This window comes from Furipterus horrens, unplaced genomic scaffold (genome assembly GCF_987537825.1).
Source record: "Furipterus horrens unplaced genomic scaffold, mFurHor1.1.pri manual_scaffold_12, whole genome shotgun sequence".
Classification (NCBI taxonomy): Eukaryota; Metazoa; Chordata; class Mammalia; order Chiroptera; family Furipteridae; genus Furipterus; species Furipterus horrens.
The window spans coordinates 40,140,797-40,160,748 of record NW_028327182.1 but is presented as its reverse complement, the minus strand read 5'-3'; the positions used below and the strand labels follow the sequence as shown (position 1 = coordinate 40,160,748).

Here is a 19,952-nt window from a genome sequence, read left to right as displayed (position 1 = left end):
CAAGAAGGAGAAGAAGAGGGGTTTGGGATAGAAAACCTGATTGAAAAAGTAATGACAGAAAAAAATTTTCTAACTTTATGAGAGAAAAAGTCATGCAAGTGCAGGAAGCACAGAGGATCCCAATAAATATGAACTCAAAAAGGCACACTCCAGGTCACATCATAATTAAAATGGCAACATTCAAAGACAAAGAGAGAATCAAGAGGAAAACAGCAAATAACATACAAGGGAGCTCTGAAAAGACTATCAACTGATTTCTCAACAGAAACACTACAAGCCAGAAGAGAGTGGCAAAAAATATTCCAAGCAATGAAAAACAAAGGCCTACAACCAAGACTACTCAACACATTAAATCTCTCATTCAAAATGGAAGGTGAAATAAGGAGTTTCCCAGACAAAGGAAGACTAAAAGAATATATCTCCACCAAACCAGCATTGCAAGAGATGCTAAAGGGAATGCTTTTAAAAAAATACGAGAGAGAGAGAGAGAGAGAGAGAGAGAGAGAGAGAGAGGAACATAGGTACAAAGGGAGATGAATAAATATCTATCAATAATAACCTTGAATGTAAATGGCTTAAATGCTCCAATCAAAAGACACAGGGTAGCGGACGGATACAAAAAAATGATCCACATATATGTTGTCTACAAGAGACACACCTCAAAACAAAAGATTTACACAGACTGAAAGTGAAGGGATGGAAAAAACTATTACAAACAAATGGACATGAAAAAAAAAATCTGGGTAGCAATACTTATATCAGACAAAACAGATATCACAGCAAGGGCCATAAAAAGAGACAAAGAAGGACATTTTATAATACTTAAGGGAAAAATCCATCTAGAAGATATAACCCTTGTAAACATATATGCACTCAACATAGAGGCACCCAAATATATAAGGAAAATATTGGAAGACCACAAAAAGGACAGCAACAGCAACACACTCATAGTAGGGGACTTTAACACTCCATTGTCAACAATGGACAGATCTTCGAAGCAAAGAAACACAAAGGATATTGACGCATTAAACAGCACCCTAGGTCAAATGATCTTAATTGAGATAAATATAACTTTACACCCAGAAGAAGCAAAATATATATTCTTTTCAAGTGCATATGAAATATTTTCAAAGATAGACCACATTGTAGGACACAAAGCAAGCCTCAACAAATTCAAGAAAACTGAAATTATATCAAGCATCTTCTCAGATCACAATGCCTTGAGACTAGAAATCAACCTAATTGATTTATAGAAATCAAGGAAAACCTCAGACATTCAAACTTATGGAAAATGAATAACATGATATTAAATAATGACGTCAAGGAAGAATCAAGATGTTTCTGAAAACTAATGATAGTGAACACACAACAGCCCAAAAACCTATGGGACGCAGAAAAGCAATCCTGAGAGTAAAGTTCATAGCAATACAGGCCTACCTGAAAATAATAGAAGAATCTCTAATAAAAAATTAAACCCTACAGCTACAAGAACTAGAGGAACAACAACAAACAAAGCCCAGAGTGAGTAGAAGGAAGGAAAACATCAAGATCAGAGCAGAATTAAATGACATAGATACTAAATAAACAATTCAAAAGATCAACAAAAGCAGGAGCTGTTTATTTGAATAGATATACAAAATTGACAAGGCTTTCGCCAGGCTCATCAAGAGAAAAAGTGAGAGGACACAAATAAAATCAGAAATGAAAGAGGAGAAATCACAACCAAAATCACAGAAATACAAAGTATTGAAAAAATTACAAACAACTGTATGTCAAGAAACATGACAACCTAAATGAAATGGACAAATTTCTAGAAACATGTAATCTTCCAAAACTGAATCAAGAAGAAGTAGAAAGCCTGAACAGACCAATAACCAAGAGTGAAATTGAAGCAGTTATCAAAAAACGCCTGGTACATGGAAGCCCTGGACCAAATGGCTTCACAGGTGAATTTTACAAAACATTTAGAAAAGAACTAACTTCTATCCTTCTCAAACTATTCCAAAATATCCAAGAAGAGAGAAAGATCCCAAAGTCTTTCTATGAGGCCAGTATTACCCTAATTCCAAAACCAGGTCAAGACACAACAAAGAAATAAATCTATAGGTCAAGATTGCTGATGAACATAGATGTTAAAATTCTCAACAAAATATTGGCAAACTGGATCCAACAACACATCAGAAAGATCATATGATCAAGTGGGATTTGTCCGAGGGATGCAAGAATCATTTAATATTCACAAATCAATAAATGTAATATGACACCTAAACAAAATGAAAGACAAAAACCACATGATCATATCAATAGATGCTGAAAAAGCATTTGATAAAGTACAACAGCCATTTATGATAAAAAACACTGAGCAAAATGGGACTAGAGGGAGCATACCTCAATATAATAAAGGCCATATATGAAAAACCTGAAGCCAATGCCATACTCAATGTGAAAAAACTGAAAGCATTCCCCCTGAGATCAGGAACAAGACAAGGGTGTCCATTCTCTCCACTCCTATTCAACATAGGGTTGGAAGTTCTAGCCACAACAATCAGACAATAAAAAGAAATAAAAGGCATCCAAATTGGAAAAGAGGAAGTAAAACTGTCATTATTTGCAGATGATATGATAGCATACATAGAAAACCCTACAGACTCCACAAAAGAACTGCTCAACCTAATAAGTGAATTTGGCAAAATAGCAGAGTACAAATACAATATTCAGAAATCGAAGGCATTACTGTACACCAATAATAATATATCAGAGGTAGAAACTAGAAAAAAATCCCATTTACTATAGCAACAACAAAAAAAAAGTACCTAAGAATAAACTTAATCAAAGAGATAAAAGACCTGTACTCAGAAAACTACTAACCCCAAAGAAAGGAATTAAGGAAGATACAGATAAATGGAAGAATATACCATGTTCATGGATTGGAAGAATCAACATCATTAAGATGTCCATACTACCCTAGCAATTTATAGATTCTATGCAATCGCTATTAAAATACCAGTGACATATTTCAAAGACCTAGAACTAATGCTTCAAAAATTTATATGGAACCAAAAAAGACCCAGAATAACTACAGCAATCTTGAGACAGAAGAGCACATTAGGAAGAATCACAATACCTGACATCAAACTCTAATACAAATCCACTGTAATCAAAACAGTCTGGTACTGACATAAGAACAGACATATAGATCAATGGAACAGAATAGAGAGCCCAGAAATATACCCCTGTCTATATTGTCAACTAATATTTGACAAAGAGGGAAGGAGCAAAAAATGGAGTGAGAAGAGCCTCTTCAACAAATGGTGCTGGGAGAACTGGACAGGGACGTGCAAAAAAATGAAACTAGACCACCAACTTACATCACACACCAGAATAAACTCAAGATGGATCAAAGACTTAAATGTAAGCCGTGACACCATGAAAGTCCTAGAAGAAAACATAGGCAGGAAAATTTCATATATCCCATGTAGCAATATTTTCACCAACACACCTCTTAAGGCAAGAGAAATAAAGGAAAGAATAAACAAATATTATGACATCAAAGTAAGGAGTTTCTGCTCAGCAAAAGAAAACATCAGCAAGATGAAAAGGGAACCAACCATATGGGAAATGTATTTCCCAATGATACCTCAGACAAGGGATTGATCTCCAAAATATATAAAGAACTTACATGCCTCAAGACCAAGGAGACAGACAGCCGAATTAAAAAATGGGCAAAGGACCCGAACAAACACTTCCCCGAAGAGGACATACAGAAGGTACATAGACTTATGAAAGAATCCTCAACATCACTAGCCATCAGAGAGACGCAAATAAAAACCACAATGAGATACCACTTTACACCAGTCAGAATGGCCATCATCAACAAATCAACAAACAACAAGTGCTGGTGAGGGTGTGAAGAAACGGGAACCCTACTGCACTGTTGGTGGGAATGCAGACTAGTGCAGCCACTATGGAAAACAGTATGGAATTACCTTGAAAAGCTAAAAATGGAACTGTCTTTTGAACCAGTGATTCCACTGCTAGGATTATATCTGAAGAATCCTGAAACCCCAATTCAAAAGAACTTATGCACCCCTATGTTCATAGCAGTGCTGTTTACAATACCCAAGTGCTGGAAACAGCTTAAGTGCCTATCTGTAGATGAGTGGATTAAAAACCTGTGGTACTTTTACACAATGGAATACTCTGCAACAGATATAAAGAAAGAACTCCTGCCATTTGGGACAATATGCATGTAACTAATGAGAATTATGTTTAGCGAAATAAGCCAGACAATGAAAGAAAAATACCATATAATAGCACCTGATACAGTAGGCTAATGAACAACACAAACAAATGAAAAAATTGAACAAGGAACAGAATAACAGTTATTGGGGGGTGGTGGAGAAAAGAGGGTTAAGTAAAGGAAGGGTTTACTAAAGGAACTAGTATAAATAACCCATGGACATGGACAATTGGTGAGGAATGACTGTGGGAGAAGGGGTGGGCTGGGTGGGGGGAGCAATGGGGGAAAAAGTGGGACAACTGTAATTGAAAAACAATAAAATTAAATTAAAAAAATAAATATGTCATTCTCTTACCACTTCTTTATAATTATCCACATTTATAATAGCAGGATATAATAGTAAGTTAGTAATAGGTTACCTTTAGAGCCAGCAATGAAAATTGAGTGAGTCTTGATAAAGAATCTTCAAAGGGTATAGAAACTAATGCTTGCTTTAGAGGGGAGAAAAAAAGGCAGTTTGGCAAAGAAATAAGAGAGTATATGTAGTCACCTGGGGTTGGAAAGTAGCCCTTGGGTTTACTAGTATATAAACCCACAAGATTAGCTAAAGACAAATTGTTCCCTGAAAGCTACAAATGTTATAGAGAGTTGAAAGCTATAGCCAAGTTAAGAACTATTTATGAATGATCAGCAATGCTCTTGCAAAAGATACAGTAATTGGCAGAGAAGTAGGGAAATTGCTAATGCTCCTCTTTTGACAGTATAGCATCTGATGAGCAAGTGAGAACAAAAACAAGACAAAGGTCAATAAAATTGCAGCACAATCCACCAATCATACAAATGTCAGATTTGGAAGACCAATGTTGTAATTTTAAATTATGTGCCAAGAAAAAATCTGAAATCAAAGTATTTGAGTGTGATCCATAAACAGGCAAAAATACAATGTGTGAATCTCATATTATTACAAGAATCAGTATATTTTGAGGTTGTGTTATATATATTATAAGCAATATAAATAATCTTGACACCCTGGTAGATTTTATTTTTAAAAAATCTAATCAAATGGAAGTTTTACTAATCCCACAGAAGACCACATTTAGAACAAATTAACATAAGAACTATATACATGAAGATATATTTTAATTTGGTAATATTCTTGAGGTACTACCAAATGAAGTAAAGTTCCACAAATGAGGTGAGTTTTAGGAGGAATTCTGAAGGATTATGACTAGAGCCATATTTGGAAATAGATGTATAAGCATTAGTTTTGCAGTACTACACCGACATGACTGTTAGCTAAAACAAGATACTAAAAACCAAAGCAAAAACAATATATTGCCTCAACTTGAATGTCGTCGTCGTCGTCGTCGTCGTCGGCAGCCGTCCGTCTCGAGAGACGATGGTGTAGCTTCTTAAGAGTCTATCTGCACCGCCGAGAAGGGCTGTGCAGTCCTACTCGGGAGTGACATGGTAGTATCTGTCTCCTCCCATGTTGAATCGACATCTTGCGATGACGCTGAAGCTACAGAGCCTGGGCAGGGTGATATGGAGGGTCTGCTGTTGCCCATGCAGCAGACCCCCCCTCTCTTCGCAGCTGAAGGATCCAAGGGAAAGACGGAGTCAATACAGCTTGGGTTCAGGTGCGCCGCAGGAGTTGCCGGTGTTGACTACAACGTCAAACCGCCTTAGGGACTCCGGCTCCGGATTTTCTGTCGGGGTTTACTCCCTTAGCCTTTCCCCTGAAGAGGTATGCCGCAAGGCAGCGGAGGTTTTTTGGAGTCAGAGTTTTCCTTCTCTGATGTGCCCTGACTGGAAGATCGAACCAGCGACACTTAGCTCGCAGGCCGACGCTCAATCCACTGAGCTAAACCAGCCAGGGCAAGCTAATAAGTAGTGTAGCTGAAATTGTGATTGACACACTCAAATCCTAAACATTACCCCTATAGCAAGAAAGAACATGGACTTTAGGATTTGAGTGTGTCAATCACAATTTCAGCTATAGCAACTTGAATGTAGTCATAAAAAATAGCCCAAATTAAATTCAAGGCTCTAATTATCAGAAAATCAAAAAACATTTAATATTGCTTCTTGAAAAAAATCACTTACATGTGTTCTCTTTTTAAAAGCATGTCTTTAGCAAATGATTCTTTCATGCTTGTTAACCTGTTGAAAAATGAAGTAGTGTATTAGTTTTCTGTTCGTTGATTGCATTATTCTTTAGTTCTCATATAGTTGGGACATTTTCTAGATACAGAATATCACAGAGTATTATTTGAGGAATCACATTTCTCAGAAGTGTTCATTGATGCCTTTTGCTTTGCATTAATAACATCTGAATTGGCAGCTGTATTTTTCATTGTGTAGCAAACCTCAGCACTGGCTTTTGCCATAGACCTGATGTCTGATGTCCCTGAGTGGGCCTAGCAGCCTCAGTCTATCACATTCAGTATAATCTATGTACTCATTCTCCATTGCAGAGGATTTTTTTAACCTCTAATTTATACTCTATAGATCATTTGTGTGTTGTATTTCCACCTGGCTTTGCTTTTTCAAACTCTCTCACTTAACACAAAATTTTCCAAAGATCCTCAAGAAGTGGTTAGGTACTTCTACCTAAACATATTTTATAACACTTACCAAAAGAGGACTGTTTTTACTATATTTAACACTCATTATACTTTTATATATTTCTCTGCAAATAACAATCTGGACACTGATCTGGATAAGGAATCATTCTCAAAGAGGCCAGTCAAATCCAAAACCAGGTTGGTTGGTCTCAGATTCAGCCTTACTCACTCTCACATTATTATTATTATTGTTATTATTAATTATTTATTGTAATTTTTCTTTTATTTATTCCAGAGGTGGAGGAAGGGAGGGAGAAAGAGAAAAAAAGAAACATTAATATGAGAGAGAAACATCATCTGCTACCTCATGCATGGGCCCCAACTGGGAACCAAATCCACAACTCAGGCATGTGCCCTAACTGGGATTCCAACCCATGATCTTTTGGTTTGCAGGTCAGTGCTCAACCAACTAAGCCACACTGGCAAGGACAATTAATATATATTTTTTTAAATTGTGGAATGCTTCACAATTTATGTCATCTCTGCACAGGGGTCATGCTATTCTTCTGTGCATCTTTCCAATTACAGTATATGCGCTAACACAGTGAGTGCCATTCTCAAATTACAGTCATTTCTTAGGATTTCCATGGAATCAATTCTAGGAACCTCATGAATATCAGAGTCCATGGGTGCTCAAGTCCTCTTATAAAAATAGTGTATTATTTGTATATAATTTATGCACATCCCCCACCCCGTATACTTAAAATCATCTCTAGATTACTTATGATGCCTAATATAATGTAAATGTTATGTACATAGCTATTACATTGCATTGTTTGGGATCAATGATACAAAAATATGTCTCCAGAATTCAAAATTACTTGGACCATGCTTTTCTGTTGAGTCTCTGTCTTACTGTATTGTGAAATTTATCTGTTTACTAATCAGTAATTTTCAAAACATTTTTAAACATGCAATACCTTACTATTTAGTCAGGGGCACTGTCAAATAAAAAATGACAACAGCCAACACAATAATAGCCATCCAATGTGAATGAATCAAACTTATAACTTTTTTTTCAGATTGATAAAAATTATATTTTTTGGTGTGCCACAAAAATTTAGTAATTAGTTTCTGTATGCCATGAAAAGAAAAAGGTTGAAAATAACTATTAATATATCTCTACTATAGATTTCTCTAGAATAGATATATCTTTTTCCTTTAGTATCCTCATTTCATTACAAACAATGTGGTTTTTAATAAACTACTGAAGTGCCCAGCAATAATAGTCATTTTTGAAAACCAAAGTCCAATTCTTGTTATAAAAGTATTTAGACACCATAACAATTTATATGTTAAATATTGATTTTGACAAGAGATATATATATATCTCAAAGTTGTATTTTTATTAAATATTTTTTAAATTAAATTATTAATACATGTTTGCTTAGTTTCATAACTAAGAAAAAATGACTATCAGAATTTTACCTCAATATATTCAGTTATTCCCTATGCATGTTATCTACATGTTTATATATTTTACATATTCTATTTTATAATCTGTTTTTTAACATAAAGATAAAATTTATTTTTGTCAGTATCTCCACAACACAGTTTGTAAACTTTGCTTTCAATAAGCCTTTTTATATTTATGTAATAATTCCCATAATTAACTAATCCCATATTAGTATATGCTTAGGTTTCTTATTCTTTCTATTTTGTGAGTAATGTATTGATGAATGTCATATAATGTAAACTTTGGCTAAGTCTTAGTCTTTTATAACAAATAGCTCTAAATGTATTGTTGGGTAAATGGTATGAATTAAAATAATTTCAATATATATTCCTAAATATACAAATGTTATCAATTTTAAAATTCATAATACTAGTTTATTTCTCTTGCTTCTTCTTTTACTATTAGTGCTCAGACATAGACGTTTAAATCAATCAGTTCTTCAGATTATTGCACCCTGCTATCAGTCATCAAATACAATTTGTTTTATTTTAATTTTTCTTATCTACCCTTCAACCATATTCCTCAATCCTACCCTTTTGAATGTGTTTGATGTATGTCTTTAGATATATACACCATTCTAAAATATATCATGTTCTTTTGTCTTTCATGCATTTTTGATTTACAGAAATAATGTTCTGCTCTAGGGCTCATTATATTTCTTATCTATTACTCTCAACAGTATGTTTTATAAGATCTATTGGAGTTCCTGAGAGTACATTGAGCTCATGTTTTTAATACTGCATTTTTCACATTTGCTTCTCTAGTTTCTTTAGTGATAGAAACCTGAATTGTTTCCAACTACCTCTACCAGAAAAAATGATGCATTAAACATGTAAATATATTTTTAGCAGACTAATGCAAACTTTTCTTTTTCAGATAGTTGTTCATAATAGGTAACTCTATAGATGTGCTAGTAATATGATTTAAAAAATAATAATCCTCACTTGAGGATATATTTATTGATTTTAGAAGGGGTGGAGAGAGAAAAAGAGAGAGAGAGACATTGATGTGAGAGAAAATCATTAATTGTTTACCTCCTATAAGGTCCCTGCTGGGGGATTGAACACACAACCTTGGTATGTGTACTGACCAGGAATCAAACCCACAATATTTTGGTGTACAGGACAATGCTCCAACCAATGGAGCTACATGGTCAGGGCAATAATTTTATTTTTAATACCTGCTGAATCTTATGGTTAACGTGGCAGAGCATCTTCCCTGAAGCCTGGCCTTGTTACACAGCTTTCTCTTGTTCTGGGCCCCAGTCAAAACCAGCAGCATTTCAGGTCACTTGGCCAATGGCCCAGAGTAGCACACCCAAGTGAGAAATAATATGTTGTCTCCAAAATCCAAATGGGTCCCACAAGACATTGTGCCTTTTTTTTGATGTTGTTGTTGGTGTTGTAGAAGGAACAGATGCAACAATTTATCCATCACTTTAGAAGAGATGTCTCAAGATGTCTTTCACCGCAGGACCCGTGGAAACTTTACTGTGGAAATAAATGCAAATGTCTTAATAAGTCGAGAGTTGTTGGTACTTATTGTGTATTAGATCTAATTAACATAATATCATAATAATAAATTGGTGTAACATCTTAGGAAAGGAAAAGGCTATCAAGGTCCCTGTGGACTAAATTAAAACATAGTTCTAGAGGTACCCCTGAGGTAGGACAATGGATGTATATTGTTGGCTTTGCCAGGGGAGAATAAAGATTTTTAAAGATCTTTATGACCAGACATCATGAAGAGAACATTTGCAAACTGCATACTAGGAGATTTGTTAATTTGCTGAAACACTGAAACCACATCTGGACGAGCAGCTGCAATTGGAGTCACCAGTTGGTTAATTTACAAAAGTTTATTGTCATCCTTGAAGATCCATTTGTTTTCTGCACAGGACAAATAAGGCAAGTTAAATAGGGATACTGTGGAAATAAACACCCCTGAATATTTCAAATTTCTGAAGGTGCCACTAATCTCTGAAATATTTCCATAAATGTGATATAGCTTTTGGTTTACTCATTATGCTACATAAAATCAGTCCTAGTGGTTTCCACATGAGTTTTCATAATATAGTAGCCCTCATTCCACAGGTAAGGTAATCAATATGTGGACTCTTCCAGTTAAATAAGTTTATTCCAATTATACATTCTGAAACTGGTGTAATAACCACAAAATGGGCCCAGGAACACATTGAGCCCGATGTAAGATGGGCCTGAGCTAAAAGTCCATTGATTACTTAACCTTTGTAAGCCCTTCCTCTGAGTAATAGACCATGGTGATATATGGATCTCAGTGAGCCCCCAGCACCCCATACTTCTTGATAAGTGGTTCCAGGCCTGGCACTAAGAGAAACCACCTTAGATTCACAGCTTGGTTTTGCCTGGGAATTTCCAAACCCAGCACAAGTATCAGCCATCTTAATTGTTTTATAGCTCAAGCAAGGTGGCCTAGGGCAAAACACAAGTGGTGGCTGGCCTTGGCCTGTACCACCCAGGAAACCGAGAACCTTTGCACCCAGTGGACAGCTACAGACCACATAGGAACACCATCACTCTGCCTCCACACAGTTGATCTTCCATGGAGAGCATAGGCTGGTGGTCAGTGGTTATAGCCAGTCTTTGGAGCTGAATAGCCTAGGTAAATCCCTCCCATTGACCTTCCCAACAGCAACTAAGGGTAAACTAGAAGAGGAGGGTATACTCAGCCCACAAGAAGAGCACACTTCAAGTACATACCTTGTGTGCAGGCTGAATGTGCCAGTGGACCCTACAGGACACCTACTACATTAGGCCATGCTACCAAGACAGGGTTTCATAGAAGCTCTACCTAATACATAGAAACAAACACAGGGAGGTTACCAAAATAAGGAGACAAAGAAACATGGCTCAGATGTAAGAAAAATCAAAATTCCAGAAAAAGAACTAAACAAAATGGGGATAAGCCATCTATCAGATGCAGAGTTCAAAACACTGATTATAAGGATGCTCAGTGAAATTTGTGAGGACCTCAACAGCATAAAAAAGATCCAGTCAGAAATGAAGTATACTGTAGCTGAAAGCAAAAACAATTTACAAGGAAACAACTGTAGAGTGGATGAAGCTGAATCAAATCTATGGTTTAGAACATAAGGAAGCAAAAAGCAAGTGATTAGAACAAGAAGAAAAAAGAACCCAATAAAACAAGGATAGTGTAAGCAGATGCTGGGACAACTTTAAACATACCAACATCCAAATCATAGGGTTGCCAGAAGTAGAAGAGGAAGATCAAGAAATTGGAAACCTATTGGAAAAAAATAATGAAAAAATATTTCCCTAATTTGATGAAGATAATAGACTTGCAAGTCCAGGAAGCACAGAGAGTCACAAATAAGTTGGACCCAAAGAGGACCACACCAAGACTCATCATAATTAAAATGCCAAAGTTAAAGACAAAGAGAGAATCTTAAAAACAGCAATAAAAAGGAGTTACTTACCTACAGGGGGATTCCCATATGACTGTCAACTGATTTCTCAAAAGAAACTTTGCAAGCTAGAAGGGATTGACAATTAATATTCAAAGTTATGAAAAGCAGAGACTTACAGCCAAGATTGCTCTTCCCAGGAAAGCTGTCATTTAGAATTGAAGGGCAGATAAAGAAATTCCCAGACAAGGTAAAGCTAAAGGAGTTCATCAGTACCAAGGCATTATTATATGAAATGTTAAAGAGACTTATTTAAGAAAAATAATAAGATCAAAACTATGAACATTAAAATGGCAATAAATTCACAATTATCAACAATTGAATCTAAAAACAAACCAAGCAAGCAAGCAGAACGGAAATAAAATCATAGATATGGAGATCATTTGGAGCGTTATCAGTTGGGTTGGGAGCGGGGAGAATGGGGTAAAATTTACAGTGATTAAGAAGTACAAATTGATAGATACAGAATAGACATGGGGGTGTTAAGAACAGTACAGAAAATGGAGTAACCAAAGAACTTGTATGCATGACCCATAAGTGTGAACTAAGTATGTGTGGGGAGGTATTTCTGAAGCAAATAAGGGGTAACAGGTGGAGTAGGGCAGAGGGAAAAATTGGGACAACTGAAACAGTGTAATCAATAAACTATATGTGAAAAAGAGAAAAAATAACTAAATAAAAAACATGCTTTGAATAATGATGATTTGTTTAATCCAATAGCAAGGTTTAAAAAAAAAACGAATTAAAATAAAAGCTATGGAAATGGGCTTTGAGAAAGTATTTTGAGCTCTAAGTGTTTCAAGGCCAATGATTTTTGTTCCTGAAGTTTTAGTGTTATCTAAAAAGCTACTCAGAGAAAATGAACTCATGGGCATGGACAACAGTGTGGTGATTGTAGGGGGTAAGAGGTGGGTGGAGGTGAAAGAGAATATATGTGAGATAAATGCTAATGGAAAAAAAATTAAATAATTAGCTAAAAAATAAAAAGATCAAAACGATGAACAATAAAATGGCAATAAATACATACCTATCAACAATTGAATCTAAAAAACAAACTAAGGAAACATGAAAAAGAGATAGAGTCATAGATGCACAGAGCATTTTGTTGTTTGTCAGGTGGGAGGATGTATGGGGGAATCGATGAGGAGGTGATGGGATTAAGAAGCACAGAATAGCAATGGGGATGTAAAGTACGCTATAGGAAATGGAGTAACAAAAGAACCTATATGCATGAATCATGGACATGAACAATGGTGGGGGGATTGCCTGCGGGAGTAGGGGGTGGTGGGTGGAAGGGAGCAAAGGCAGAAAATTGGGAAAAGTGTAATAGCATAACAATAAAACATAATTAAAAAAACAAGTTTCGGAGAGCTGCTTAACAACATTGTTGTGATTAACAATATTGCATAAAATTTTGGTAAGAAGATATATCTTATAAGTGCTGTTACAACAAAAGGTAAAACTGAACAAAGAAAATTATGTTTGTAATTAATTTTTAATGTGTACACTATGTCAAGTTAAGAACATTCCTATTTCTTATCTTATGGTTTCAAGTATATTAATTTATATATTGAATAGACATAGTCAATATTATATATATCAAAATAAATATATTAAATAAAATTCCTATATTGAGTTATTTTAGGACTTATATTTGCCTACTGCATCTGGCTTTAATGATTTATTCAGAATTTTTCATCCTTTTTAATTCAGCAAATTTCTAACAGACAATATTGATTTTTTCCTCTTACGTAAGATATCTTCTCATTGATAAGATTACCCTATGTAGTGGGATAAACAGTGACCCATAGAAAGGCATCTCTACCTCCTAACACAGGACCTGTGAATATGACCAAACATGGCAAAAATATGATTGAGTTAAGGCTCTTGAAAAGAGAAGCTTATCCTGAATTACTCATGTGGACCCTAAATGTAATCATATATGCCCTTCTTGGAGAAAACTTGAGAAAATTTTGGGACAGACACCTGGACAAAATACAGAAGAGAGGGAGCAATGTGACCACGGATGGAGAGATTAGCATGATGTGACTACAGTTCAAGAAATGCCTGGATCCACCAGAAGCAAGGAAAGGAAAGGAGAAACAGATTCTTCCTTAGAGCTTTTGGAGGAAGCACAACCTTGACATCAGACTTAAGGCCTATGAAAGTTTGATAGAATACATTTTCTTATTTTAATACAAGGTTGTAGTAATTTGTTATGACAGCCCTAGGAAACTAATATACCCCACTTATGTTTCTGTAAATCTATTACAATTATTTATGGTATTCCATTAAAAAAAAAGGTTTTGTTATAAATAAAAATTAGTCATAGATCTCAGTAACTGACACTGAATGGCCACTTTATAAAAGCTTATTAACCTTATAATTTACATATCGCCACCAATTTTAGAAATTCCTGGGAGTAATTGCAGATCACAGTAAGTACATTATTAAGATATTTTATTTCTAAATAAAATAATTATATGGCATTTGAATGAATAATGAGGAAAAACTAAAGCCTATATGGTTTAATGGTGAGGGAGTGATAAAAATATTTTATTTTTGTTGGCTTTGTTCTCAGTTATACCAAAGAGTATAATTAAAAAGATAAAAATTATAAAAAGTGCATTTTATGACACTATAAAATTTATGTGTTTCTTGGAAATTGAAATGATTAAACATGCATAATACATGTTTTAAATCTAGATGAAAGCTTTATAAAAATATTAAGAGCTAAATTAATTGAAAACTGTTAAATTTGAATTAAAAATGTTTAATATGTAGTAAAGAAATGAAAACATATGCCCACATTTATACTAGTATGTGGAGTGCAGATGCTTAGTGATATCTTAAAGTGGTATATGTGTAAACACAACTTGGTAAGTATTCATTGATATTATCATGCATTTAGAAGTTTTGAATTCATATATAAACGTAACTTCCATGCCTGCCACCTTGGCCATTTTGTTCATGACCTTATTGGGCAATGACAGGGTGGTTGTGGAAAGAGGTTAGTTGGTATCCACAAAATGGGTCTTCCCATATACTTGATTATTACAGTCCTCCTCTGTTGAGGTCACCCTTTGGTGAGAGTCACATGGGACACTGGCTTACAAGGTCACGCCCACTCCCAGTACACTTCAAGCTCTACGGGCTGCCAGGAACAAAGTCCAGAAGACCGCCCGCCACTGTGCCAACACCTATTGGCTAAACCTGTGCAGAAGCATTCAGGAAGCCGCCGATATAGGCAACGCACGAGGAATGTATGAGGGTATCAAGAAGGCAACAGGCCCAATCCCCTCCAAGATCGCCCCCCTTAAGTCCAAGACAGGTGAGGTCATCACTGACCAGGAACAGCAAATGCGGCGGTGGACCGAGCACTACCTCGAGCTGTATGCAACGAAGAACACCGTAACAGACACTGCTCTTAACGCCATCCCAGACCTACCAGTCATGGAGGAGCTAGACACCCCACCTACTGCGGCAGAGCTCGGCAAAGCCATCGACCGCCTTGCTTGTGGGAAAGCACCAGGAAGCGACGGAATCCCTCCAGAAATCCTAAAGAGCGGGAAACCAGTCCTGCTACAGCCGCTCCACCATCTACTCTGTCTCTGCTGGAAGGAGGGTTACATCCCCCAGGATATGAGAGACGCCAACATTATCACCATGTACAAGAACAAAGGAGACCGCAGCGACTGCAGCAACTACCGGGGCATCTCTCTCCTCAGCGTCGTCGGCAAAGTATTCGCCCGGGTCGCTCTTGCCCGCCTGCAGACCCTTGCTTCCCGCGTCTACCCAGAGTCCCAGTGTGGCTTCAGAGCTGGCCGATCAACAGTGGACATGATCTTCTCCCTACGCCAGCTGCAGGAGAAGTGTCACGAGCAGCATAAACCACTCTACCTCGCCTTTATTGACCTCACGAAGGCGTTTGATCTGGTCAGTCGAAGCGGACTCTTCAGCTTGCTACGGAAGATTGGCTGTCCACCACATCTGCTTGCTGTGGTCATGTCCTTTCACAACAACATGCACAGCACGGTGTCCTACAACGGCGCAACCTCTGAGGCCTTCCCAGTCAGCAGCGGAGTAAAGCAGGGCTGCGTCCTCGCGCCTACGCTGTTCGGAATCTTCTTCTCCATGCTCCTCCAATACGCCTTTAAGGACTGCAGCGAGGGTGTCTTCATTCACACCAGATCCGATGGCAAGCTCTACAACCTGGCCCGTCTACGAGCCAAGACCAAAGTCAAAGAGGTGCTCATCCGTGAGATGCTCTTCGCCGACGACGCAGCTTTGACATCACACTCCGAAGAGGGACTCCAGCAGCTAGTCACTTGCCTTTCCCATGCATGCAAGGAGTTCAGACTAGCCATCAGCCTGACGAAGACGAATGTTATGGCTCAAGGCACGGGGACTCCCCCATGCATCACCATCGACGGATACACCCTGGAGGTTGTCAACGACTTCACTTACCTCGGGTCCACCATCTCGAGCTCTCTGTCAGTTGACTTGGAGGTCAACCGGAGAATCGCCAGGGCAGCCACAGTTATGGCCAGACTGAACCGGCGAGCGTGGAACAATTCCAGCCTCACTGAGAAAACCAGACTGCGCATCTACCAAGCCTGCGTACTCAGCACTCTCCTCTATGGCAGCGAGATGTGGACCACCTACGCAAGGCACGAAAGGAAACTCAACAGCTTCCACATGAGGTGCCTGCGACGCGTCCTGCATGTCGCCTGGCAGGATAAGGTCCCCAACACCGAGGTGCTGAAGCGAGCCAATATGAGCAGTTTGCATGCAGTTCTTAGTGAGAGACGCCTCAGGTGGCTCGGCCATGTCAAAAGAATGGATGCAGGCCGTATCCCCAAAGACCTCCTCTACGGCGAGCTAGCAGAAGGCAAGAGGATGACAGGGCGCCCAAAACTGCGGTTCAAAGACATCTGCAAAAAGGACATGACACAATGCTCCATCAATCTCAACACATGGGAAGTTCAAGCAGACGACCGCCTAGCCTGGAGGCTCGCGGTCAGGCAAGGTACGTCACGTGCAGAGGCTGCGCACAACGAGGAGGCGGTCCAGAAAAGATCGAGGCGGAAGCAGCGTCAGCAGCAGCAGCAACAGCCATCTGCCTTCACCTGTACCAAGTGCGGCAGGGATTGTCACTCCCGAATCGGACTGCACAGCCATTCTCGGCGGTGCAGATAGACTCTCAGGAAGCTACGCCATCGTCTCTCGAGACGGACGGCTGCCGACGACGACGACGACGACGACGACGACATGGGACACAAATATCTTCAAGTTTTTTTGCCCATTCAGAAATATTTCTCTGTACCTCTTACCCAAATATATTTTTCCACCAATTTTTCAATCATGTTATTTTTAACTCCTTGACCACCTAGTCACGCTGTTGGTCACAACCCATGAATTAGTATAGAATCACTTGTCAGGCCATTTCTCTTTTTAATTAAACAGTGAGATATACTGCTTGAAGCTCTGCCCACTGGGAGAATTTCTCATCACCACTGTCCTTTAGGGAGTCCCAGAGAGGCATTGTAGTTCTGCAGCTATCCAATTTAGAATGGTGCCTGAGTATCTTGCAGAACCATCTGTAAACCAGGCATAGGATTTCTCTTCCTCTGTCAAAAGATCATAGGGTCCTGCCCACGAGGTCACAGGTGCAAGCTGGGAGAGCAGGTGGTTTAGCAGGAATGGGGACCATAGACATTTGGGCCACTTCTTCATGTAACTTACTTGTCCCTTCATTATCTGCTGTGACCTGGTCTGGTATATACCACTTCAATTTAATAAGGGAATGCTTTGGTACACACTTAATTTATGCTTAGTGGGTCAGACAACATACAATTCATGATGAACAGCTTAGGTCTCATGGTAACTTGGTGACCCATGGTTAAGCATTTAGTCTCAACTAGGGCTCAGTAGCAGGCTGGAAATAATTTCTTTAAAAATTTTTTAAATTGATTTTAGAGGGAGGGAAGCAGGGGAGAGAGAGAGAGAGAGAGAGGAGAGAGAGAGAGAGAGAGAGAGAGAGAGAGAGAGAGAGAGAGAGAGAGAGAGAGAGAGAGAGAGAGAGATTGAATTCCTATTCTATCTATTTATGCTTTCATTGGTTGCTTCTTGTATGTGCCCTGACTGGAGATCAAACCTGCAACTTTAAGAGTATAGGGATGATGCTCTAACCAACTAAGCTACTGGGACAGGGCTTGTTTCTTAAAATGAGAGTAGTTATTTGCTGAAGAGGCCAGGGCTTTGCTCCAACATCATAAGGATCTGCTTAGTGATATAACTAAAGAAGCCTTCCAATGGCTACAAACAACATCCCTATCTAACACTGACACTTTAAGCACCATTGCATCTGAGGGATTATATGGCACAAGCTGCAGAAAAGCTTATGTAAAAACCTTGTCCTGCTTCAGAGTCTTCTCTTTTTCTGAGTTCCACAAAAAATTAAAACACTGTCAGGTTGTTTGATAAATGGACCAGAGTAACACACCCAAATGAGGAATATGTTGCCTCCAAAATGCTAAGAGGCTTGCTAGGTATTTGCCTCCTTTTTGGTTGTAGGATGGACCTCATGCAACAACTTATCCTTCATTTTAGAAGAGATACTACTATGCCGGGAGTAATTGATACTTCTTGCTCAGTAAACCCAACCAGTATCATGTCAGCAATGTAATGAACCAGTGTGATATCTTTTTGAAGGAAAAGGTAATCAATAGCCCTGTAATCTAAATTATGATAGGTATGGTGATTTTATGTATCCCTGAGGTGGGACAGTGACAGGGTATTGCTGGCTTTGCCAATACAATCAAACTGTTCTGGTGGACCCTATGGATAGTGATGGAGCAAAAGGCATTCGCTAAATCAATAGCTGTACATCAGGCACCAGGGTATGGGTTAATTTGCTCAAGCAATAAAACTACATCTGTTCTAGTTTGTTTATGATAATCCAATGTCACTCATCAAGATCCATCTGTCCTCTGCACAGGCCAATTAGGAGAGTTGAATGAGAATGTGGTTGGAATCACCATCTCTGCATTGCTCAAGTCCTCCATGGTGGCACTGCTCATTGTAATCCTTCCGGGACCATGGTATTGCTTTTGTGGAGACTGAGAACTCATAAGATCTGTCATCTGTCAACTATCTCCAAAACAGGCAGCAATGTAATTCCAATGAAAGCACAAAGGCCTATGAACAATGGAAGTCGAAGTGCAGAAGAATGATATCCCAACCCAGCAGGCAGGTGGTAAGTGGGTATATCCTCCTTCCTTCACTCTGTTCTGTTCAGGCCCTCAATGAATTAGAAGATGCCCACCCACATTGGACACATAAAATTAACTATCTTGATATTTTAATGGCCATTTAAATGAACAACTTAATTAACATTTCTGGTATTTTTGGAAAAAATAAATTGTATTAAACCAATATCAAAAATAACAACTTTGAAGTAAAACTGTATTATGTTACTTAACATGACCACATGTCATTTTGCAATTGTCCATGAAATATTTAAGATTCTTGTTTAAATTTAGCATTTGAATGTGCCACCCTCAGCCTTGAACTATGCTGTGCTCTGACCAAAGGAAACACAGCAGCCATCACACAGAATGACTTTTCAAATGAAGCTCATGTTTCCTGAAAGCCAAAAGAGCTTCACTGTGAAAAACCAAAGGCTTATGACCTTTGCTACTGTAGAAAGTATCTATTGAGTCTTCCGCTCATTATTTCACATATAAAACCAGTGGGATTAAAGTTTCCTAGAATAGAAATGATATCAAGTTTCCAAAACAATTTTTTTTTTCTGTTGCAAAGATGTGCTATTTCTCTTTCTCTGAGAGCCATTTTACCTCTTTATAATAAATTTCAGAGTCACAATGTACCGCATTCAGGAACAGAAATGGAAGATCCAGCTTATCAAATTGTACTTTTTTATATGTTCAATATTAGGCAATAATAAGGAAAATTAGCACCCTTACAAAAATGTTTTGATTTTATTTACCCAAAAAATTTTTTAAATACTGTGAATCTTTTCTTTTCAAATGTATATATGTATGCTTTCTAAGTACACTTTATTTTATTTTCTGTTAATTCTTATTGTTTCTAAAATGAATATTTGAATCTCTTTTGGAAATTATATCTTTCTCCTTTGTTTAC

At 37.8% G+C, this 19,952-nt stretch overlaps 1 non-coding gene across 1 annotated transcript; it reads right to left on the bottom strand.

The window, feature by feature from the left end:
- Window positions 1–7,315: 7,315 nt before the first annotated feature.
- LOC149996043 (U6 spliceosomal RNA) lies at window positions 7,316–7,419 on the bottom strand. Its single transcript, XR_016507596.1, has one exon. It is a non-coding gene; the product is annotated as a U6 spliceosomal RNA (small nuclear RNA).
- Window positions 7,420–19,952: the final 12,533 nt, after the last annotated feature.